Consider the following 16655-nt stretch of genomic DNA (forward strand, 5'->3'; position numbering starts at 1 on the left):
AAATGCAAGTTGTTAACCTGCTCTCACTTAGGCTTGCCAAATCAACCTGTCTTGGGGTGGAGCTCGGCAGTATAGGATTAATAAGCCCTCCATGTTGATCTGATACATTCTCCTGTTTGAGAACCACTGCTCCAGAATGCCCTCACTTGTTTTTTCTTTTTTAAGATTTTATTTGTTTATTTGACAGACAGAGACATAGCAAGAGAGGGAACACAAGCAGGGGGAGTGGGAGAGGGAGAAGCAGGGAGTCAGGTGTGGGGCTCTATCCCAGGACCCTGGGATCATGACCTGAGCTGAAGGCAGACACTGAACGACTGAGCCACCGAGGCGCCCCATGCCCTCACTTTTAAAAATAAGTATTTACTTCCTATTTCTTCTTTTCTTTTTAAAATTTATTTAATTTATTTATTTAGAGAGAGCACACAAATGAGAGGAGTGGCAGAAGGAGAGAGAGAATCTCAATCAGATAGTATGCTGAGCCCGGAGCCCAACACAGGGCTCAATCACATGACCCCAAGACCATGACTGGAGCTGAAATCAAGAGTCAGATGCTCAACTGACTGAACTATCCAGCTGCCCCTATGTCTTGCTTCTTATTAACTCATCATAACAACTTTATTTTTTAATATATTTTTTATTATGTTATGTTAGTGGCCATAGAGTACATCATTAGTTTTTGATGTAGTGTTCCATGATTCATTGCTTGCATATAACACCCTGTGATCCATGCAATATGTTCCCTCCTTAATACCCATCACTGGGCTCACACATCCCCCACCCGCTTCCTCTCTAAAACCCTCAGTTTGATTCCCGAATTTGTAGTCTTTCATGGTTCATCTCCCCCTCTGGTTTCCCCCCACCCTCATTTTTCCCGTCTTTCTCCTAATGTCTCCATGCTATTCTTTATGTTCCACAGGTAAGTGAAACCATATGATAATTGTCTTTCTCTGTTTGACTTATTTCACTTAGCATAATCTCCTCCAGGTCCATCCATGTTGTTGTAAATGTTGGGGTTTCATCCTTGCAGATGGCTGAGTAATAGTCCATTGTGTATATTAACAATATCTTCTTTATCCATTTGTCTGTTTTATCCATTTGTCTTGGCTTCTTCCATAGTTTGGCTATTATGGACATTGCTCCTTTGAACATTGGGGGGCATATGGTTCTTCTTTTCACTACATCTGTATCTTTGGGGTAAATGTCCAGTAGTGTAATTGCAGGATCATAGGGTAGCTCTATTTTTAAATTTATGAGGAAACTCCACACTGTTTTCCAAAGTCACTGTACAAGCTTGCATTCCCACCAACAGTGTAAGAGGGTTCCTCTTTCTTCGCATCCTCTCCGACATGTGTTGATTCTTGTCAATTTTTGCCATTCTAACTGGTGTAAGGTGGTATCCCAATGTGGTTTTGACTGAATTTCCCTGATGGCTAATGATGATCTCAGATGTCTCTTTGCCATTCGTATGTCTTTGGAGAAATATCTGCTCATGTCTTCTGCCCATTTTTTGACTTGATTAGTTTTTTGGGTGTTGAGTTTGAGAAGTTCTTTGTAGATCTTAGACACCAACCCTTTATCTGTAGTACCATTTGCAAATATTTTCTCCCATTCTATGGGTTGTCTCTTTGCTTTGTTGACTGTTTTGTTTGCTGTGCATAAGATTTTTATCTTGGTGAAGTCCCAGAAGTTCATTTTCACTTTTGTTTCCCTTGCCTTTGGAGATGTGTCTTGAAATAATTTTCTTTGGCTGATGTTGAAGAGGTGACTACCTATGTTCTCCTCTAGGATTTGGATGGATTGCTATCTCACACTGAGGTCTTTCACCCATCTTGAGTTTATCTTTGTGTATGATGTAAGAAAATAGTCGAGTTTCATTCTTCCATACATAGCTGTCTAATTTTCCCAGCACCATTTATTGAAGAGACTGCCTTTTTTCCATTGGACATTTTTTCCTGATTTTTTGAAGATTGGTTGACCATAGAGTGGAGGGTCCATATCTGGGCTCTCTATTCTGTTCCTTTGATCTATGTGTCTGTTTTTGTGCCAGTACCATTGCTGTCTTGGTGATCATGGCTTTGTAATATAGCTTGAAATCGGACAGCATGATGCCCCCATCTCTTTCTTTTTTTCTCTCTTTTTCAATATTTCCTTGGCAATTCAGGGTCTTTTCTGGTTCCATACAAATTTTAAGATTGTTTGTTCCAGCTCTTTGAAATTGCTTTTGGTATTTGGTCAGGATGGCATTGAAAGCATAGATTTCTCTGGCAGCATAGACATTTTCACAATGTTTATTCTTCTAATCCATGAGCATGGAATGTTTTTGCATCTTTTTGTGCCCTCTTCCATTGCCCTCGTAAGTATTTTGTAGTTCCTAGGGTATAGATCCTTTACCTCTTTGGTTAGGTTTATTCCAAGGTATCTTATAGTTTTTGGTGCGATTATAAATGGAATCAATTCTCTAATTTCTCTTTCCACAGTTACATTGTAAGTGTATAGGAAAGCAACTGGTGTCTGTCCATTGGTTTTGTATCCTGCTGCATTACTGAATTGCTGTATGAGTTCTAGTAATTTGGAGATGGAGTTCTAGTAATTTGGGGGTGATAGTTGCTGGGGCTTTTCATAGACGATTTTATGATATTGAAGTATGTTCCCTCTATCCCTATATTTTGAAGAGTTTTAATCAAGATGCTGTTTTTTGTCAAATGCTTTTTATGCATCAGTTGAGGAATCATTATGATTCTTGTCTCCTCTTTTGTTAATATGATCTATCACACTGATGATTTGCAAAAGTTGGACCACCCTTGCATCCCAGGAATAAACTTCAACTGGTCATGGTGAATTATCCTTTTAATGTACTGTTGGATCCTATTGACTTGGCATTGTTGAGTATTTTGGCATCCATGTTCATCAGTCATATTGATTTGTAATTCTCCTTTTGGGTGGGGTCTTTGCCTGGTTTTGGGATCAGGGTAATGCTGGCCTCATAAAACGAGTTTGGAATTTTTCCTTCCATTTCCATTTTTTTTTTTTGGAAAGTCTTCAGTAGAATAGGTATAATTTCTTCCTTAAATGTTTAGTAGAATTCTCCGGGGAAGCCATCTGGCCCTAGACTCTAGTTTTTTGGGAGGTATTTGATAACTATTCCAATTTCCTTGCAGTTATTGTTTTGTTCAGATTGTCTGTTTCTTCCTGTTTCAGTTTTGATAGTTTATAAGTTTCCAGGAATGCATGCATTTCTTCCAGATTGCCTAATTTGTTGGCATATAGCTGCTGGTAATGTTCTAATAATTGTTTCTATTTCCTTGGTATTGGTTGTGATCTCTCCTCTTTCACTCATGATTTTATTAATTTGGGTCCCTTTTCTTTTCTTTTGGATACGTCTGGCCAGAGTTTTATTGATCTTATGAATTCCTTCAAAGAACCAGATTCTAGGTTTTTTTTTTTTTTTAAGGTTTTATCTATTTGAGTGAGAATGAGAGAGAGAGCACAAGAGGAGTAAGGGTCAGAGGGAGATGCAGACTCCTGGCTGAGCAGGGAGCCTGATGTGGGATGCGATCCCAGGACTCCAACTTGACTCCAACTGAGCCAAAGACAGTTGCTTAACCAACTGAGCCACCCAAGCGTCGCCCCATTTCTAGTTTTGTTGATCTGTTCTACTCTTCTTCTAGTTTCTATTTCATTTATTTCTGCTCTAACCTTCATTATTTCTCTTCTCCTGCTTGGTTTAGGTTTTATTTGCTGTTCTTTCTTCCTATCCTTTAGGTGTAAAGTTAGCTCGTGCATTTGGGATTTTTCTAATTTTTTGAGAGATGTTTGGATGGCTTTGTATTTCCCCCTAAGGACAACCTTTGCAGTATCCAATAGATTTTGAACCTATGTGTTTCATTTTCATTGGTTTGTATGAATTGTTTAAGCTCTTCTTTAATTTCCTGGTTGACCCATTCATTCTTTAGCAGGATGCTCTTTAACCTTCAAGTGTTTGAGCTCCTTTTAAATTTCTTCTTGTGGCTGAGTCCCTGTTTCAAAGCACTGTGGTCTGAAAATATGCAGGGAATAATCTCAGTCTTTTGGTATTGGTTGAGACCTGCTTTGTGACCCAGTCAGTATGTGATATATTCTGGAAAAAATTCTGTGTACACTCAAGAAGAATGAATATTCTGTTGTTTTAGGATGAAATGTTCTGTATATATCTATGAAGTCCGTCTGGTCCAATGTGTCCTTAAAAGCTCTTGTTTCTTTGTTGATCTTCTGCTTAGATGAAATGGCCATTGCTGTGAGTGGAGTTTTGAAATCTCCTACTATTAATGCATTATTATTAACATGATTTTTTATTTTCATTATTATTTGGTTTATGCAATTAACTGCTCCCATGTTGGGGGCATAAATATTGCAATTGTTAGGTCTGCTTGTTGGATAGACCCTTTAAGTATGATATACATATGGGTCCTGCCTTTTTATCCAAACTGAAACCCTGTGTCTTTTGATTATTGTTGTTCACATTGATAGTAACTATTGAAAGATAAGAATTTAGTGCCATTGTATTGTATGAGAAGTCCCTGTTTCTATTGACTGTCTCTGTTAATTTCTGGTTTATATTACTCTTGGGGTCATTCTTCGGTTATAGAATCCCCCTCAATATTTCTTGCGGGGCTGGCTTGGTGGTCACGTATTTTCTTTCAGTTTCTACCTGTCCTGGAAGCTCTTTATCTCTTTGTCCATTCTGAATGATAGCATTGTTGGGTAAAGTATTCTTGGCTGCATATTCTTCTCATTTAGTAAGCTGAATATGTCCTGCCAGCCCTTTCTGGCTTGCCAGATCTCTGTGGATAAGTCCAACGTTATTCTGATGTTTCTCTCTCCCTACATAAGAAATTTTTTCCCCCTAGCTGCTCTCAGAATAGCTTCATTGGCTGTCAAATTTGCAAGCTTCACTATTATACCTTGGGGTGTTGATGTATTTTTACTGCTTTTGTGTGAGAGCTGTCCTCTCTGCCTCTTGGACATGAATGCTTGTTTCCTTCCCCAGATGAGGAGAGTTCTCAGCTATGAGTTGCTCAAATATACCTTCTAGTCCTCTATATCTCTCCACCCCCTTGGGGATCCCAATAATTCTGAATTCCAATAATTGGAATATCTGGCACCATTGATCTCTCTACAACTATTCTCATGGGCTACTAGTTGCCTAAACATATTTACCTCAGCTTCCTTCGTCTCTACCAGCTTATCTTCTAGATCTCAAATTCGCTCTTCTGCCTCATAACCTGGCTGTTAGAGTATCCAATTTAGACCGTATGTCATTCACAGCATTTTCAAGTGTGGCCTGATTAGATCTCATTTTTGCCCTTAGAGATTTTATATTATCACTAATGCTTTTTTCAAGCCTTGATATTGACTTCATGATTGCTATCCTGAGTTCTATCTCTGACATCTTGCTTATATCCATACCCATTAGTTCTGTGGCAGAGGACATGGTCTCAGTTTATTTTCTTTGTTGAGAGTTCCTCCTCATCATCATTCTGTCAAGGGATAGTTGAGAGAATGAACAGAGTCCAAAATTTCAACCATGAGCCAAGCAAAATGCACCCTAGAAAAAATATGAAGGGGTTGGAAACTACCACAGGTATGCAAACAAAGCTAAGATAATCCAAAACAGTAAAAAGGTGAAGAGGGAAAGAGAGATTATAATCTCTCAGTGTGGACAAAGCAGGGTGATCTGCCTGTTCCTGATTGATTTTTGGTCTCTGTGTTAGAAGACTCAATACCCCAAAATTGCAAAGTAATCAAAACTTGTATACAGAGAGAGAGCTATATCTATATCTATATCAAGATAAAATTGAATAGAGTGATAAAAGGTCATAAATACATAAAAAGTACATTTGAAAAAATAAACATTAAAAAGTGACTTAAAAACAGAAGTTGGGAAATGACTCTAATTGAAACAGGAACAGGGTAAAAAAAATGAAAAGAGAGGGAAAAAAATGAAAGAAAGAAGAAAAGAAACCAAAAAGAAATGCAAAATTTTAGCTTGAAGTATAAATGAGTTGTGAGGGAACACCTGGAGCTCCCTATATTATTTCCCCCTGGTGCTGGAGTTTTATAGTCCTATAGAAAATAAACTTATCATTCACCTGTTCTTCAAGTCTGTCTTCTGGGGGAGGGGCCTGTTGCTTGGCTTCTCATGTGTCTTTGCCTGGGTGGAGTTACCCCACCCCTTGTCAGGCAGATGGGTTTAATGTGAGCTGAAGGGCTACATGGCTTTTATTCTCTGGTGGCTTTCCACTTCTCTTTAGAGGGCCAGAGCAAATATGGCCATGTGGGAATATCTCACCCAGTGCCACAAGGTTGAGGTTCCCTTTCTTCAATAAACCTTCCAATCAAACCATCTCCACTTCTGTGTGTACCAAACTCCGTATACTGGTGCTACTCATGCCCACTGTAACTCTCCTGGGGGAGTTCCAGGTGACACCCACGAGTGTCCCTGTGCTTTGTGATTTTGCAATTGTTAGCGGCCGTGGCCTTGTGCACACCCTCTTCCACTGCTCCTTTGTGTGGTGCCCCAGTTTCCTTTCATGGGTCACACTGCCCTGAGAACTGTTGCCTTGTTGGGGACGCAAGCCATTTTATATCTCCCGTGGGATGTTAAACAGCCCACACCGTCTAGTCATTTCCAGAGTGTTCAGGAAGAGAGTGGTCCCCTTACCAGCCCAGCTTGTGTTTTATGGTAACCAGAGCTGAGTCCCTTCTGGGCCCACTGACCATAAGTAGTCTCCCTGCTCCACTGCTTGGGTACTCTATCGGTTCAGGCTTCCCCATACTTTCTGAGTTTCCTGGAATCCTGCAACCATGTAGAATTCTGCCCTATTCTTTCCCTGTACCCTTTTCAGAGAGGATGTCTCTCACTGGAGCAGATTTCTAAGGGTCCTAATTTTGTTCTCCAGTGTTATATCACTTTCTGGTTGCCAGCTTATGGAGGTTCCCTCCTCCCTCTGTTTATCTTCTGATATTTCCCCTTAAAATTCCAGGTTCTGCACCTCCTACCTTGCAAAAAGTAGTCATTTTTATGCTTGTAGAGGTCCAGATCAATCTTCTTACATCTCAGGCTGAATTCTTGTGTTCAGAATGCTTCGGTAGATAAACAACTAAATTCGAGGGACCTTATGAAATAAGGTCCCCTACTCCGGCCCCATCTTCCCCTCTGGTTCCACAATGTTGTTTCTGATACCCTTATGAAGAAGTAGTGAAGACCCCAACATTTCAGCATTTTTCAGAGGTAATTTCAAGATTTGTAGCCCCAGCTCTCAAACAGGAGAGCTCTGATGCTATTATGTCTTGTCCTTGTTTAGAAATTTTGCCACTTTTCCCTTCATTTGGTGATCTTTCTGTTTGTTTTTATTTCACCCAGCTGGTGCTGGCCACTGCCACTGCCCACCCCCTCAGCAGAGTTTCCTACCGTGACTCACCCCCCCCCACCCCGCCACCACTCCACAACCCAATCCAGGAACTGAGTTGCTGACTCAGAGCTTCTCTTTTTCCAGGCCCCCAGAAGCATGTATTGTATACTTTAAATGGTTACAAAGACCAGTGCTTCAATCTGCATAATTTCCACAATTTAAAAAGGGACTTAGTAGCACACAAATATATATATATATATATATATATATATATACACACACACACACACACACACACACACACACACACAATGTTATGTATATACATTAATGTATATATACACAATATTATTAAGGTAAGTAACAAGACACTGATGTATGTTAAAACATGGGTAAGAGGGGTGCCTGGGTGGCTCAGTCTGTAAAGCACCTGACTCTTAATCTCAAGTCTTGTTCTCAGGGTCTTGATCTCAGGGTCATGAGATCAAGCCCTGTGTTGAGTCCACACTGGGCATGGACTTAAAAAAAAAATACAAACATGGGTGAGCCTCAGAAACATGATACTAAGCATAAGAAGACAGATAGACATGGTAACATATTTTATTATTACATTTGCTTAAAGTATTCATAATGGGCAAACCCACAGAGAGAAGAAAGGCAGATTGGTGGTTGCCAGGGGCTGGAAGGAGGGTGGAAAAGGAAGACCTTTTAATCAGTGCTGGGTTTTTTTTCCCCACTCCAACTTTACTAAAATAGAGTTGACATATAGCATTGTATAGTGTTAAGGTGTACAATGTGATGATTTGATATGTTCATATATTATAAAATTTTTATCACCATAAGGTTAGTCAAGGCATCCTTTATTTCACATATTTGCCATTTCATTATTGTTGTCATTATGGTAAGGACATTAAAGGTCTACTCTTACGGCAGTTTTCTTGTATAGAGTACTAATACAGTATTGTTAACTATGCTCGGCATGCTACACACTAGATGCCCTGAACCTAGCTTTCTTTCTGAAGTGGTGATAATGTTCTGGAATTAGACAATGGTGATGGTTTATGTAACTTTTTGAATAGACTATAAACAACTGAACTGTACACTTTAAAAAAAATTTTATTTATTTATTTGACAGAGATCACAAGCAGGCAGAGAGAGGAAGGGAAGCAGGCTTCCTGCTGAACAGAGAACCTGATGTGGGGCTTGATCCCAGGACCCTGGGATCATGATCCAAGCCAAAGGCAGAGGCTCAACTCACTGATCCACCCAGGTGCCCCTGAACCGCACACTTTAAAAAGAGTAAATTTTATGGTATGTGAATGATACCTCAATTTTTAAAAGATCTGTATGAATATATAAATAATGGATTTTAGAAAAAAGTTACCTTGTGAAATATATTATTCTGGGTGTTTTATTTGGTTCCTTAGTGAAGACCACCCAAATGAGAACAGGCACTGTTTATTTGGAGCTTGCTCTAAAGAGCAAGGGAGTCAGCCATAATCACATGCTCTTTTGGCAGAGACTCAAAGGTGGCAGGAGGAGTAGAAAGCTTTCCGGTTCAAAAAAGAAGGTACATTCTCATCAGAGGCTGTGACTGGGGAAGCTGGAGTCAGGTTGGCCAGAAAAGAGACATCTTCTGTGATTAGTTAGGGGAACATATTTGGCTTTCCTGGTTTGCTCCTAATTTAGAAGCAGGATTAAAAATAAGAGAATGGCCAGCTATTTATCAAGTCTTCGCCTTTCACGGGAGGTTGCTACAGATGTTGTGGTCTAGTTCCCCAGGATGGTGACTGCAGGTTGTGGGTCAGGGTCTTTCAGAATGGAGCAAGCAGTACATTTTCTGAAAGCTACAGAAAATTCCATGTGCTGAAACCCCCCTCTTTCACTGTCTAATAAATTGTACATTCTCCATGGATAGAGAATTTTTTGTGGTGTTTTTATAAGAACCACAGCTAACTATAAACAATGGTAATAATTACAAGAGTGATGAGTAACAACCGTGATAATTATTATGGTTACTCTAAACCTCAGGATCTTTTACTTTGCCAGTCCTCACCCTAAGGTATGAGAGACTGTGGACTCTGAGAAACAAACTGAGGGTTTTGGAGGGGAAGGGGGATGTTTAGCTGAGCCTGGTGGTGGGTATTAAGGAGGGCACGAATTGCATGGAGCACTGGGTGTGGTGCATAAACAATGAATCTTGGAACACTGAAAAAAAATAAAATTAAATTAAAAAAAAAGACCCATCTATATTCTGCCTACAAGAGACTCACTTCAGATCTAAAGACATATGCAGAATGTAAACGAAGGGATAAGAAAACATTTATAATGCAAATGGAAGCAAAAAGAAAGCTGGGGTAGCAATACATTTTCTTTTTTAATTTAATTTTATTCTTCCTTAATACCACCTCCAGGTTCACTGAAAACCCCACCCTCCTCCACTCCAAAACACTCAGTTTGTTTCTCAGAGTCCACAGGCTCTCATGGTTCATCTCCCCCTCCAATTTCCCCCAACTCACTTCTCTCCTTCCCCCAATGTCCTCTGTGTTATTCTTTATGCTCCACAAGTAAGTGAAACTGTATGATCATTGACTCTCTCTGCTTGACTTATTTTACTCAATATATTTTCTTCCAGTCCCGTCTATGTTGATGCAAATGTTAGGTATTCGTCCTTTCTGATGGAGGCACAATACTCCATTGTATATATGGACCATATCTTCTTTATTAAATTCATCTGTTGAAGGGCATCTTGGCTCTTTCCACAGTTTGGTGATTGTGGCCATTGCTGCTATGAACATTCAGATGGCCCTTCTTTCCACGACATCTATATCTTTGAGGTAAATGCCCAGTAGTGCAATTTTCTACACAGTCATACAGAGAACAAGCAAAGGGAACAAATTCACACTGCTCTCATAGGATGAGGAGAATCTTGATGCTGCCATCCCAGAGATAGACATTACAGGGTAGGAGAATTACAGGTCAAGTCTTCCTGAATTGAGATATCAAAAGTGAAAGCCAGTATTAGCAGTTTATTTCCAGAAGTCCCAAAACAGTCAAAACCCAAAAACTAGGATATCCTGTGGGATTTTTATGGATTGATATGATTGCGATAACTGACTGGGTGAAGCCGGAGAATGATGAAAAGGGACAGTACCATTGGCTTGGTGGAGCTGAGAGCTTGGGAGCTGAGAGTAAAGGTGTGTGTTGTGATCTTCAAAGAGAGATCTGGGGTGGGGTATCCAGACTGGGGTTTGATGGGTGTGGAGGGAAAACCCTGTTCCTGGCTAATACCAGGTCTAGAGATGAGTGATAAAAGATTTGAGAGTGCAGAGGTGCCTGGGTGGCTCAGTGGGATAGGCCTCTGCCTTCAGCTCAGGTCATGGTCTCAGGGTCCTGGGATGGAGCCCCGCATCGGGCTCTCTGCTCAGCAGGGAGCCTGCTTCCTCCTCTCTCTCTGCCTGCCTCTCTGCCTACTTGTGATCTCTGTCTGTCAAATAAATAACGTCTTTAAAAAAAAAAAAGATTTGAGAGTGTAGACTCTATGTGTGGGAGGACAGGAGCAGGAAGGCACACACTCAGCCAGTGCAGACTTGCCACTGTGAGCCAAGCCTAAGTACACACTGCTCAGTCACTCACATCAGTAGTAAGACATTGAGCATCACAGAATTAATTTATTCAACAACTAACGCCATAGTCCAGAGCACCACTTTCCCATTAGCATGCTATAACTGTTCATCTATGGTTGGTCGGTTGAACGGAAGCTAATTCTTGGTAGAGCCATCATATGACAGTTGGTTTGGAATGTCATGGACTCAGAGTCAGTTGAGGGCTGAGCAGCCCACCAGTCACTGAGGGTGGTTAACTGGTCATTGAAAGGCCCTGGGAGAGAAAGCTGATGGTGGCAAGAAGCTTGGGGATTGCCACGGTTGAACTTCCCTGGTCCTTCCAAAGGGCTTGATTTGGAGGACATCATCCTATTTTCTGTCAGAGATTGAATACCGAGTCAGGAGGATGAAGTAAGTTTCAGATTATCTTCTTGGCCCTGACACCTCCTTTAGGGTCCCTACTCTCTCCCCCAGAAACTGTGGGGCAGGACAATTTGAGAAAGTACAGAGTACTCTTGGTTCAGTGGTCCAGGGCATTTTCTCAGGGGCCTTGGGCAGGGCTCAGGTGTTTAGATCTCTCACCCAGGACCAACCATATTCCTGTCTTGGATCCAACACTCTTCATTATGACCACTTCTGGAAGATCACTTAATCTCTCTAAATTTCAAAGACCTGCACTGTAAAATATGGGTTAGGGTCCTTGCTTTGACCCCTCTCAACAGGGCTGATATGGAGATCACAGGAGTCCATAATACATATTCTCCATGAGCTCTTAAGCAGCATTCCCATGTAAAGGCTGAAGAGTAAGCTTTCATCCTCCCTTTTTGTGGAGACCTCCAAGTCCCCTCTCCAGAATCATTCACTACTGGGTGTGTAGCTCATTCTCTAGGGGTTCAATAGCTGAACACTTACAGAGTAATTGTGAAGCACCAGTCCTTTCCTTTCCTTGAAGCTTTACTCCTAGGAAAGTGCTTTTAGCCTCATACCTGAGCACTAATTTGTAGGCCATGCTAACAATTTTGTGTCCCAGAACAGGGCACTGAGGCACAGAGGGCTCTCTATAACTCTTTCAGGTATGTGCCACTGCTAAATTATATGGGAACCTAGGCCACCAGGTATAGTCACTCTGCTGTGTTTCTATAATGTCTTAGCTAAAGAAAGGTATCTTCCCATAAAACCAGTCTGTTGGTTGGTTGTTTTTGTTTTTTTAATTTTTATTGACTTTTAAATTTCAGTGATCCAGAATTCATTGTTTATGCACGACACCCAGTGCTTCATGCAATATGTGCCCTCCATAATACCCACCACCAGACTCACCCAACCTCCCTCCTCCCTCCCCTCCAAAACCCTCAGTTTGTTTCTCAGAGTCCACAGTCTCTCATGTTGGTTGTTTGAAGTACACACCAAGTTGCAACATCTTCCTAAGTTCAACGTTGATTCAGGAGGCTCTGCTGAGCAGCTGGTGAGGAAGGGGAGGACAAGATGGCACTCTGAATGATTACTAATTTCCCTATGGTCTTTTGTCAGCAAGTTGCCAACAGTACTCTCTATTATATACGTGTTTCCCGGGATCTTGTTTGGGACATGCTGGAAAAATTGTGCACCCCCATTCCAGAACATCAACTTCTGGCCCCTTCTGGCGGTTCAGGAAAGTCCACTGGCGGCCACACAAGGTTTCATCCTACAGGTGACCCAGATGAAAGTACTCTGGACATTTCCTCATTTATTTGATCCAGAGTACTCTCTTTCACTGTTTCATATCCCTAAGACAGTGTAATCAAAATGGTAGTGAACAGGGAGAAGTAGCAGGCTGAGATGACATCAGGTAGCAGGAGATCAGCTAGATAGCTTATCAAACCATTGCAAACACCTACAAATCCAACAGGAGATTGAAGAGAAGAAGAACAGCAATTCTAGAAACAGAAAATCGACCACTTTCTGAAGGGTAGGACCAGCAGAGAAGTGAATCCAAAGCGACGGGAAGATAGACCGTGGTGGGAGGGACCGGCTCCCGGCAAGCAGCAGAGCAATGGAGCACTAGGTCAGGACTTTTAAAAGTCTGCTCCACTGAGGAACATCGCTCCAGAGGCTAAACTGGGGTGAAGCCCACGCAGGGCCAGCGTGGCCCTAGGTCCCGCAGGGTCACAGAAGGATGGGGGTGTCTGAGTGTTGCAGAGCTCACAGGTATTAGACAGGGGGAGCCAGCTACAGAGACAGAGCCAAGGAGTGAGCTCTCAGCTCGGGGTTACCTTGAACCGGTCACAGGCTGGGTGAACTCGGAGCGCAGCCAGAGGCCAGGGACACGGGAGTGATTGGGCTCTTTTCTCTGAGGGCGCACTGAGGAGTGGGGCTTCCGAGCTCTCAGCTCCTCCGGGCCCGAGACTGGGAGGCTGCCATTTTCATTCCCATCCTCCGGAACTCTATGGAAAGTGTTCAGGGGACAAAAGCTCCCGAAAGCGAATAAGAGCAGATTACTTAGCCCAGCCCCTGGTAAGGGCAGTGCAATTCCGCCTCGGGCAAAGACACTTGAGAATCACTACAACAGGCCCCTTCCCCAGAAGGTCAACAAGAAATCCAGCCAGGACCAAACTCACCTACCAAGGACAGCAGCAGAATTCCAGAGGAGGAGAAAGCAAAGCACAGAACTCACGGCTTTCTCCCCATGATTCTTTAGTCTTGTGGTTATTTTTTTTTAACTTTTTTAAACTTTTACCCTTTTCTTTTTTAACGTTTTTTAAACTAGTTTATCTAATATATATATATATATTTTTTTCTTTTTTATATTTTTTCTTTATTTGTTTTCTTTCTTTCTTTCTTTCTTTAATTATTTTTTGGTTTCCTGAACTTCTTTTTATCCCCTTTCTTCCCCCCACGATTTGGGGTCTCTTCTGATTTGGTTAAAGTGCATTTTCCTGGGGTCTTTGCCACCCTCTCAGTATTTTATTTGCTCCTTCATATACTCTTGTCTGGACAAAATGACAAGGCGGAAAAACTCACCACAAAAAAAAAAAAAAAGAACAAGAGGCAGTACTGAAGGCTAGGGACCTAATCAATACAGACGTTGGTAATATGTCAGATCTAGAGTTCAGAATGACGATTCTCTTTAAGATAGAGTGAAGGAAGTCCTGAGAGGGAAGTATAGAGCAAAACAGTCCTCCCTCAAGAAACAAGAAAATTCTGAAATACACAGCCAAACTTTTCACCTAAAGGACCTGGAGGAAAAACAGAAAACAAAGCCTATATCCAGCACGAAAAGAGAAACAATAAAGATTAGAACAGAAATCAGTGAAAGAGAAATCAATAGGACAGTAGAACATACCAAAGAAAGAAAAGTATTTACTTAAAAATAAAAGGACATATCATGGACCATTTTGGAAAGAAGTAATAAGATCAATAAACCACTAGCCAGACTTATAAAAAAGCAAAGACAAACACCCAAAGAAATAAAATCATAAATGAAATAGGAGAGAGCAGAACCAACACCAAAGATACAAATCATAACAACAGCATATTATGAGCAAGTATATGCCAAAAATTTGGCAATTTTGAAGAAAGTGGAGCAATCCCAGAAACATACAAACTATCAAAACTGAAACAGGAAGATAGTAAACCTGAACAGACCCATAAACAGCAAAGAAATTGAAGCAGTAACCAAACATCTTCCAAGATTCCAGGGCTGGATGGCCTCCCAGCAGGATTCTACCAAACATTTAAAGAATCCATTCCTATACTTCTGAAGCTATTACAAAAAAAGAGAAATGGAAGGAAAACCTCCAAACTCTTCACATGATGCCAGCATTACCTTGATCCCAAAATAAGACAAAGTTCCCACCATAAAGAAGAATTACAGACTAATATCCATGATGAGCATAGATGTCAAAATTCTCACCAAGATACTAGCTAATAGGATGCAACAGTACGTTAAAGGGATTATTCCCCATGACCAAGTGGCTCTTATTCCTGGGCTGCAGGGGTGGTTCACCATCCGCATATCAATCAATGTCCTACTGAACCAATATAATGGGATACTTTATTAAGTTTTGAAATACAGCCGCACAGCAAAATGTGATTTTAGCAATCCCTTTCTCACACTACACACAGAAATAAAATGAAAAAGGGATGAGAGACCTAAATGTGAGACAGGATTCCATCAAAATCCTAGAGGAGAACACAGGCAGCAAATTCTTGGACCTTGGTCACAGCAACTTCTTGTTAGACATGTGTTTAAAGGCAAGGGAAACAGAACCAAGAAATGAACAACTGGGACTTCATCAAGATAAAAGTTTTTGCACAGCAAAGGAAACAGTCCATGATACTAAAAGGCCATCTGAAGAATGGGAGAAAATATTTGCAAATGTCTTATCAGATAAAGGGCTAGTATCCAAAGTTGAGAAAGAATTTATCAAACTCAACACACAAAAACCAAAAAGTCCAGTTAAGAAAAGGTACATAAACAATGAATTCTGGAACACTGAAAATAAATAAATAAAAATTTTTTAAAAAGAAAAGAAAAGGACAATAGATGTGAACAGACATTTCTCCAAAGAAGTCCTACAAATGGCCAAAATACACGTTGAAAAAATGGTCCACACCACTCGGTATCAGGGAAATACACATCAAAACCACAATGAGGTACCACCTCACATCGTCAGAATAGCTAAAATGAGCAACTCATGAAACAACAGACGTTGGCGAGGATGAGGAGATAGGGGAACATTCTTACACTGTTGGCGGGAAAGCAAAGTGGTGCAGCCACTGTGGAAAACAACATGGAGGTTCCTCAAAAGTTAAAACTAGACTACCCTATGACCCAGCAATTGCACTTGTAGGTATTTATGCAAGGGATACAAAAGTAATGACCCAAAGGGTCACCTGCACACTAATGTTTATAGCAGCAATGTCCACAGAAGTCAAAATGTGAAAAGAGCCCAGATATCCATTGACAGATGAATCGATAACAATGATAGGGTAGGTATACACAAACATGCATGTGTGTGTGTGTGCGCCACACACACACACACTGAAATATTACTCAGCCATCCAAAAGAATGAAATCTTGTATTTGCAATGATGCGGATGGAACTAGAAGGTGTTATACTAAGTGAGTAAGTCATTCAGAGAAACACAAATACCATATGATTTCACTCAGATGTGGAATTTAAAAAACAAAACAGATGAACATAGGGAAGGAAAGGAAAAATAAAATAAGAGGAAACCTGATGAAACTGCAAGAGATTCTAACCATAGGAAACAAATTGAGAGTTCCTAGAGGGGAGATGGGTGGGGTTCCTGGCTGATGGGCATTAAGGAAGGCACTTGACAAAATGAGCACTGGGGGTTTTGTGCAACTGATGAATCAGTAAATTCTACCCTGGGAACGAAGAATACACTATAAGATAATTAAATTGAATTTACATAAAAAGTGGAGCAAAAATACAGTAGTAGTATATGTCAATCCTGGGAAAAGAGATGATCTTGGAAAAGTCAAACATAGTTGCAACTTACGCTGAACTTCCAACAGGCAGGGGGGCCCTGGAACTCTCTCATTATAACCAGCAGGCATTTTGGTGTTTGCCCTTTTTCAGATTGACTATTTCTCGTTGATTAGATTCCCTCAAGTGACAATTGAAAGATCACGTTTCCAATTACTTTCCTGTTG

This window comes from Martes martes, assembly GCF_963455335.1.
Source record: "Martes martes genome assembly, chromosome: 1".
Lineage (NCBI taxonomy): Eukaryota > Metazoa > Chordata > Mammalia > Carnivora > Mustelidae > Martes > Martes martes.